Genomic DNA, 9,265 nt, shown 5'->3' on the forward strand with positions numbered 1-9,265 from the left:
TGTATTGGCCCGTACAGGCAGCCCCGAACTGGCACTCCAGTAAGAGAACAGGGCGCAGAATGAAGAAAAAGCCAGGGTTTGGAATCAAGCTGGGCTAACCCCCTGGATGCCTGACTGGGTTATTAATCCGCCTTCCGGGAGGCAAGAAGTTGGGATGTGAGGGTCAGAAGGTGAGCCTGGGACCCAGCCAAAGACGACTTGGGCAGCTTGTCCCTGGCCTGGGGGTTGGGGGCGGGTGCGGAGGGCTCTGCTGTTGTCTGCAACAGCGACTTCCACGACTTCCACCGTGCTGTCCCGGCCTCCATTACAAATGGAGGTGGTCATGTGACCCAGCATGACCAATGAGAAGGGAAGTCTTTTGGAGGGGGATGAAAAATTTTCCTCCTATAATAGGAGACACAGGAAGCACACCTCCTCCTGCTTTGTTCTGCTACTTCCCTCCTTTGATCCTGCAGGTGTCGCAGCCCTGTTGTGACCCTGAGGGAAAAACTATGAGAACTGCAAAGCAATGGACTCAAAACCCAAAATTATAAGGCTTTTGGACCCACTTTTTCACCTGTGAGATAATAAGCCCCTGTCCCTCTTAAGTCAGGGTTTCTATGATTTATAGCTGAACACATCCTGATTCGAAGAGGAAATGCAGAAACACGCAAAAAATATGACCCCATCCCTAATCTGCTGCCCTTTGAGAGTAAGGTGACCCAATTTTCCTCTGCTGGGACATTTTCCCATCTGGTCCCGTGTCACACTTAGATATTACTTTCTCTGCAAGTTCAACCTTAAATTCCCAGGCTGGGTCACATGCCCCTCCTAAGAGCCTTCTTATCCTGGTGCACCCTCACTTTCATAACGCATCCCAAGAGGGGGCAGGAAAAATGGCGGTAGGAAGCGGGTGAGATCTGTTCCCCTCAGCAGGGTTCCACTTACATCTCATTTGCCCAAGTCTACCACGTGGCCACCCCTAGCTGCAAGGGAGGCTTGCAAAGCGACGACCTGGCCCCCCCCCCCCCCAGCCTCCAGAGTGGGAGGCAGGCAAAGGGGACGGCTGGGAACGGAAGTGCCAGGTTGGCCACGAAGCAGCATCTGCCACAAATGACAAAATTTCTTATTAAGTTCTTGGACGTTTCAACTGTATATTCTTTTTCTTTTTCTAAAGGGAAATACTTTAATTACTTTTTACCGATTCTAAACGTAACAAAGCTGGTTGTAAAAATGCAAACCATACGGGTTAAGCGAGTTTCCTGAGATCTTGTTCCTCCAGAGATAAGCTGATGAATAATTTGATCCCTGTCTCATTTCAGACTTTTATCTATACGTAAAAATATATTTTAGGTATTTATTTATTTACAAAAATGGAAGAGGGTGTTTTTTTGGTAAGATCATAAACAGATCACACCTTGCCTTACGAAAAATGGAATACCACCCGCCAAAGCTCTCTGCGGCCACTCCCTTCACTGCTCGCCCTCTGGGGACCCGGGAAAGGCTACCACTTCTCTCCACCCATCTGTTCCACTTTCATCTCCTTTATTGATCAGCTCCTCCACTTAGAGAAGGAAGCTCCCTCCTAGCTTCCTTGTAGGTTTCAAAATAAAATATAGCTGTTCTGAGAATGTGAATTACTGTAGATGTGTACAAAGTCACGTGTAATAGTGTGAACTCCACCCCAGTTGGTTCTCTCAGAGTATTGGCAAGTAACTATTTGATGCATATCTTCCTGGTTTTCTTGCTCAGCGGATGATGATGGTGCAAGCCTCTAGTTGCTGAGCACTTAATATGTTCCCAACATTGTTCTAAGACGATACATGCTTTAGTCTTCATTAAAACAACCATTTGAAGATGGTACGGTTATTTCCCACTTTAGAAATGAGAAAGATTGAGATTAAGTAATTTTGCTCAAAGCCATATGGCTGATAATGTCAGAGCCAGGATTCAAACATTCAAACCCAGCCACGTTGAATCTTACACACACACACACACACACACACACACACACACACACCATAAACATAAATAGAAAACTATGTTTTTTTATAAAATAAAAACCCAGTGCTTTTCTGCATTGTTTCCTATATATAAAGTTTTACCTGACTCTTTTAAATTCCTAAAAGATACTCCATTATATGGATCAACTATACTTTTTTTTTTTTTTTTTTTTTTTAGCCAATCTCCTATTAATGGACATTTAGTTGCTCCCGATTTGTCACTTGGCCCTCTTCCTCACCAGAATGTCTGACTTGAGGCTTTAGCTATGTGGAAGTGACTTAGGCCTTGCCCTAAGGTGACCATTCAGCTCATCTTCCTACCACCAGACCACAGCTATATAAGTCATCTCTTCATTCAGATCTTCAAGAGAGAGGATCTGATGGGTCTCAGGCCAGCAGATAAGCACATGTGACTCCAAAGGCCAGAGGGAAGGCAGGTCCTTTGGAAGGGGCAGTGTGTGGGGCCAGCAACCTGTCAACACCCTTTGTTTTTTGGTTTGTTTGTTTGTTTGTTTTTCCAGTGTTGCCTGTTCATGAACTTTGCCTGTTTTTCTATCAGAGTGGTTTTCTTTCCTTATGGGCTTATAAGAGTTCCTTGAATATCAAGCTTTGTCTGTGCTGCGGACATACTTTCTCATTTTGTTCTTTGTGTCCATGCCTTGTGCTATAAAGTAGCTTTAAACTGCAATGTGATTAGATCAATTGATCTTTTCTTTAGCATTATTGACCCTCATGTCCATCTGAGAAAGGCCTTTCTCAACCCAAATGGTCTCTATTACTTTCGTGAGTTTTGTCTCACGTTTAAATATCTGATCCAGGGGTGCCTGGGTGGCTCAGTCAATTATGTGTCCGACTCTTGATTTCAGCTCAAGTCTTGATCTTATGGTCATGAGATGGAGACTTGCGTCAGACTCTATGCTGGGCATGAAGCCTGCTTAGGATTCTCTCTCTCCCTCTGCCCGTCCCCCTCCTGTCTCTCTAAAAAAAAAAAAAATCTGGTCCCTTAATTTTGTCTATTGCTTTTATGGATTTGTCTTACATTTAAATATCTAATCCATTTTGGATGTGAGGGCAACCTGGCTGTGACATCCGTCACCCCATTATTGCCAGGGTTGATTCGGCTGATCTGGCTGGCCAGGCTGGTGTCCCCTTCCTTCCTCATGGCTCCCTGTGCATCCTCTCAAAGCCATGTGCTGCCGAAGAGAACGAACTTCCCCGATAGAGGAGTACTGCTCTTCGGTCAAGGGTATAGGAGTAGTTGCACTCTCCCACTAGAACCTCCAAACAAGCTCTCCAGGTCCATTTGTAGGACAACATAGGGTGGTCAAGCTTTCAAGATTCCAGACACATCCAAATGAGGCGCTACATGTGGCAGTCTGCCTTTAAAACAACAGCAATGGGGGCGCCTGGGTGGCTCAGTTGGTTAAGTGTCTGACTTCGGCTCAGGTCATGATCTCACGGTCCGTGGATTCAAGCCCTATGTCGGGCTCTGTGCTGACAGCTCAGATCCTGGAGCCTGCTTCGGATTCTGTGTTACCTCTCTCTTTGTCCCTCCCCCACTCATGCTCTGTCGCTCTGTTTCAAAAATAAATAAACATTTAAAAAAATTTTAAACAACACCAACAAACACAAACAAAAAAAAAACCCAATAAATATCTCATCCATTTCAGATTTGTTTTTAAAATCAAGTTAATAATCTCTCAAATAATTATCCCAACACAATTGGTTGACTAGACCACCTTTTCTCTACGGATCTGCAATGTCTTGATGTCCTATCATATCACATGTTGTGGTGTTCATGAGCAAGGGACACTAGAGTTGGACCGACATGGATTTTTGGCTCTGCTCTGCCACTTACTGGCTTGTGACCTTGAGCAGGTTCATATCTCTGGGTTTATGCTTCCATATGTGTAAAGTAGGGTTGATCAGGATTCCTGATTCACAGGATTACTAGGGGATGCAATGATACAGCACAGGCAAAGCACTCCACGAACATCCTTATGATTATGATTTCTTAAGTTCCCCGCCTTCAAGAGCCTATGCCTGGATCCTCACTGTTTCCTTCCATCTGCTTCTGCCGCAGAACCACACCATTCACATGACCCTAGTTCTATAGTATATTATCTATTAGACTGGAAACTTCTTGAGGACAGGGATGGTGTTCTATAACGGGCGTTCAATAAATATCCACAGAAAGAATGAATGAATAGCGTGAGCTCCTCTCCTTATTCCATTTCTTGAACATTTTCTTGGCTACTCTTGAACATTTTTTCTTCCAAATTAATTTTAATGAACGTGCCAAGATCTTCTTCTAGGCACTAATGGGACTTTTATTGGCTTTACAACAAATTAATGGGGCAATTTGAGGAGCAACCCAGGAATGTGATCTGCAGTCCCTTTACCCAGACTTCCTGCTTTGTCGTGCTTCGCAAAGCGGCATCATGTCTTTGCTATCGGCCTTGCCCGCTTGCCTGAAGGTTATTCCTGACTATTTTGCTATTACTCTTGCTCTTTCGAAAGGGGTCTTTCTCTACAATAGTAACTGAGCATTTAGAACCTTGAGTTGGACCTCCCCTTCCTTCTGAACTTCTGTGGTTCAGAGCACTGGCTTTGGAGCCTGGCAGATCTGGGTGCTAAACCACTTAATAAGCGTGTCACCTTGACAAATCATTTGACCACACTGCGTCTCACTTTCCTGGTCTGTGGCAGAGAAGTGGTGTCTGCTCCATGCATGTAAACATTCAGCAAAATATTGTGGGTCCCGCTTTTAGGGTGTTGCCTGGTATCCTTGCAAATATGCAATAAATGTCTGCTCTTACGATTACTTAGTAATATCACTGACATAAATATTTTATAACCCTTAAGCAATGTATTATCGTGCTGGGCATTTCATTATTGCTACATACAAAAAATATTTCTAACCCCCTCTCCCCACCTCATCTCTTTGGTAGCTGGGGACCCTTCTGTTCACTAAGCACATGTGTTGAGTACTCAGTCTAATGACCTTTCAGATTCTTAAAGTTGATATTGATGTTGGGTGTGGAGATGCTGGAAGAGCGTGGGATTTCTCTGCCTAAGACCCTGGAGCCTGGAGCTGGGAGGCAGGAAATCTTGGGCAGGATGAGGTGGGTTTGAGGGAAAGATTCTGAGAGAGAGACAGAGAGACAGAGAGTGGAGAGATTGAGCATGAGATACACAGGTAATGGGAAAGGAGGGTTGAACCAATGTGTCAAATGTCATGGGGATTTGGGAGGTAACCCCCCCCTTCCTAGCTCCTTCACCCCTACACACTTTTATGGCTACCATGGTTTTTTTTTTTTTCGCAATGCCACCGAGCTGGGTGTCCTACAATTCAACCCAATTCTGACACCATCTACTAGAGACAGCATCAGATCCTGCCAGTTAAGGGCTCAGTCCCACAAGACTGCCCCCACCCACTTCAGATGCCAGTCTGAAGACCAGATTGCCACCCGTGCTTCTGACTGACCAGACCGATCATTGGCCATTGGGGACTGATTCATCCTCCAGCCTCCCTCCTCTCCCCATAAGTGAGAAAATAAGGGGTTAGGGGTGGGGACCAGAAGTTCCAACCCTCCAATCACCCGGACGTAGACCCACCCCCACTCTCTCCTGCCCTCCTGGCAAACTGTCCACTAGCTGAGCACAATGGATTCTCTTAATAAATCCCTACTAAATTTTCTCAAAACCTGAACCGGGTGCCCAGATTTCTCAATCTTTTTTCTCACATTCTAAGCGTGACTGATGTCTTACCAGGTAAAGCATGAGCTCCCTTATCTGATTCTATTCCAGCCCAGCTCCAAAGAGAGGGGAGGCTTCCCTTCCAATCCTCAGCCAGAATTCTCCAACATGAAGGGATGCCTCTTTCCAGAGGGTCTGCAGATTCAGCTGGAGTTCTCCAGCTGACTAGATGGAAGATGTCATATTTTGAATATTCACTGCATACCCAATGTTGAAGTAAGCATGTATGTCTATATAATAAGTTCATTTCACTCTCATAGTTACACAGGTAATCATCCCTGATTTATGGGTGAGGAAAGTGGGGCTTGGAGAGGAGGAGGCCCTTGCTTAGAGTAACATACGAGGCAACCATATGTTGTGCGTTGCACAACTCCAGGCAGTGACATTCGTAAACTACATGAATTCACTGGTAAGAGCCAGTGCCAAGACTTGAACTTGATCTTTCTGGCCACACAGTGCATGCTTTCAATCACTGTGCTACGTGCCTTTGTAGAAAAGAAGACCCATGAGTCCTCAGAACCCAGTTTGCCCAGAACTTGCAAACTGAGGAGCCAAGAGTTGTGTCCAGCCTGTTTTATTTGTCTGGCATATTGGAGTCAATGGTTACAAATTCGAAGATGTCACCTAAAAACCCAGACTTTTGTCTTCTAAAAAGTCAAACACTGGGTTAAGGCTCACAAGGTAGCATTGGATGGGAACTGAGGAGTGGCTTTCTTGACAGGGCATGAGTTCTCTACTTCACTGAAGTCCCCACCCTTCCTTTGGTCTTGGACACTTGTCCACCTCCCTCATGTGCATTACCTCCTGGGCCCTGCAGTCACTGGGCTATGTAACTTCTGCTACAAATGTCTAATATACATACGTGAGTCCTTGCCTTCTGGGTACTCCCCAAACCATTGCCCATGTGGATTCCTCCCCTGGGAAGCCCAGTTCCCTTTCTCCCCCGAGAAACTCCTACTCATTCCTTGAGCTTTAGCTTGATGAGCCTCTGATTGTCCCTCAAGTATTGCAATGAGCTATTTACTTCTCCCTTCCCCCGGTGATGGGCTTCCTGGGGACTGGGGAAGTGTCTTTGATCCCTTCATCCCTCCTCTTGCCCAGCATGATATCTGGCCCAGAGTCTGTAGACACTAATCAGCTGGTCTATCTCCCTTTCCCTCTTCTCCCTACTGGCAAAAAACCCCCCCTAAGGATCAGAAAGGACATGTGAATTTTCCCAGAGCACACAACACAGACCATTTGAAGAGTAGGAAGAGCTCTTGGTGACCATTTTCTAGAACAGCAGGCAGAAGGGAGTAGCAGCTGGCTTGAGGACCCCCCCCCCCCCCCCGCCGCATCCCCCACAACCCATTGGTCTTCTCCCAGTGCTCACAGTCTCTTTTTCACATTCAAATTCTGGCTCATGCCTTGACTGTGGTAGAATCATGAACTCCCCATCCAGTTCTATTCTGTCCCAGCTCCAAAGAGTGGGGTCTTCCCTATTTCCCTACTCTGAACTCAGCAGAAAGAACACCTCTTCCCCAGGCCCTCAGGTTCAACTCCATGTGGGGGACGGCATCTGCTAAACTGTCAGTGACATTCCCTTTGAATTCTATTTCCTAACAGAGCCCGGGAATTTTTTCTGGATTTCCAGAACATCTAATGCCATAACTGGATTGGGCAAGAATGAAAAGTGGGGACCCCTGGCATTTCTCAATTCCCTTCCATCCCTGAGCTCAACGAAGGAAGCCCTACTCAATCTATTTTGGAGTTGCTGATGACAGACTGGAGGAAAAGCTCAGTCCCAGGGCTGGGGAGGTCACCCATGGCCCAACCTTACTGCTGTCCTTATTAGTATATCACAGATTCTGGTCCCAGGACCTCAAGCACAGCTGGATGCCCCCGAGCGAAGGCTATTCATAGACCCTGAGAGGCCCCAGCTCTCAGGCAGCCAGCCAAGGCCTGAAGCACCCATTCTCTTCTTGCATGGGTGCAGCTTCCTTCCAGAGCCAGCACCAGTGACTTTTCCCGTAATCAGGAAGTGCTCCAAACTACAACTTGCACTGTTCTTGTTTGGTTTCCTTTGGTGATGAACAGTCTTTTAGTGTCCTTCTGATTCTGTTCACCGCTCCTCGAGCTCTTATCAGGTTTTGGGTTAGGGGGTGGGGTCCTTGCCCTCACAGAGCTTATTATGGTCCAGGGGGAACACAAAAAGACAAGCAAAGAGTTACAGCGCAGCAAATAAACAGTAGAAATAAATACGACAAAGCAAATCCTATGATAAAGGAATATATGATGCTTAATATTAAAAAAAAAGGAAGCAACAGATTTTCCCATCCAAACAATGCCCTCTTCTGCAGCCATCAAACGGGGTGTTGATATCTGGTGTGACCGGGATAGAAAGGGGTTCAAGATACGCTGTTGTCCGAGGCCACCAGCCAAAGATCGCCAGGAGCACATCTGTGGTCAACAGGTAGGTTTATTTGGCTCGCTACAGTGAGGGGGGACGCATCACAAGGATGGGGTTGGGCTGGGAGAGTTCCTCAGAGAATTTAAGTTTGGGTGATTCTAAAGTGGAATTAAGGAAGTGGGTCTGGTTTGGATCTTGTCAAGTCACAAGGGCAATTCGGTCATTGGGTATCTTAATGCATTTTATCTTGGAGGCCGTGAAAAACTGTCAGTCATTCACATTAGTCAAAGGAGGGGGTATTTAGTAACTTCTGCAGCCTCTGAACAGGTTTGTCTGTGTCTTAGTCAAAACACAGATGCAGATGGGCCAGGGTGAGCCCCGCACCACTGAGGCTCTGTGGTGCATTGAGCATCGTTTATGTTCAGATGGGGACATCACAGTCTGGCAGCCAGCAGAGAAAATTTCTATGTCTCATTGATAATTGGCAAAAAAAAAAAAAAACCCACAAAAAAACCCAAACCGGTTTCCAAAGTTAGTACGCACAAATACGTAATATATAAGTACCAATACGTAAGTATGAACTTACCTCTTTTCTTTTGGGCAGCAGGAGTCAACAGAAGGATGATATAGAAGACTGTCGCCTGTCAGGGTCTTACTTTCACAGGTAGTAGCTCACATAGTCCTCTCAACACCCCTGTCGCTGTTCGATAGAGGGAGCAACTAAAGCTCAGAGTGGCGGGGGCGTCATGATTTGAGCGCGGGTCCAGCAGAGGCCACAGCCAGACACTTTTGACTGCCTTAGGCCAGCTGAGAGGCAATAATGAATCCCCTGTAATTCAGCCACAGCAGGCTCGAATGGTCTGCCCTGCTCCAATGTGCGTGGGGAGAAAGCTGTTCCGAGCCCTCATCCGGAGTCTATCTGATCCAAGATTCCCGAGAGAGCAGTGGGGTGGTGTTTGGGCAGACCGCTGGGAAAGTCCAGGGCACAGGCCGTTCTGACAAAGGGCTCAGCTTCCAGAGGCCCCCTAACTGCCAGCTGATGGTCGGCTACCAGGGCCTCTGCCGAACAGGCAATAGGCCTCCCTGTGACCTTACCCACTGATCTTATCTGCCTACAGTAGGAGGGCGTCAGCCA

This window comes from Lynx rufus, unplaced genomic scaffold (assembly GCF_022079265.1).
Source record: "Lynx rufus isolate CCGP_SWC_20201006 ecotype Redwood Valley unplaced genomic scaffold, mLynRuf1.p SCAF_1, whole genome shotgun sequence".
Taxonomy (NCBI): domain Eukaryota; kingdom Metazoa; phylum Chordata; class Mammalia; order Carnivora; family Felidae; genus Lynx; species Lynx rufus.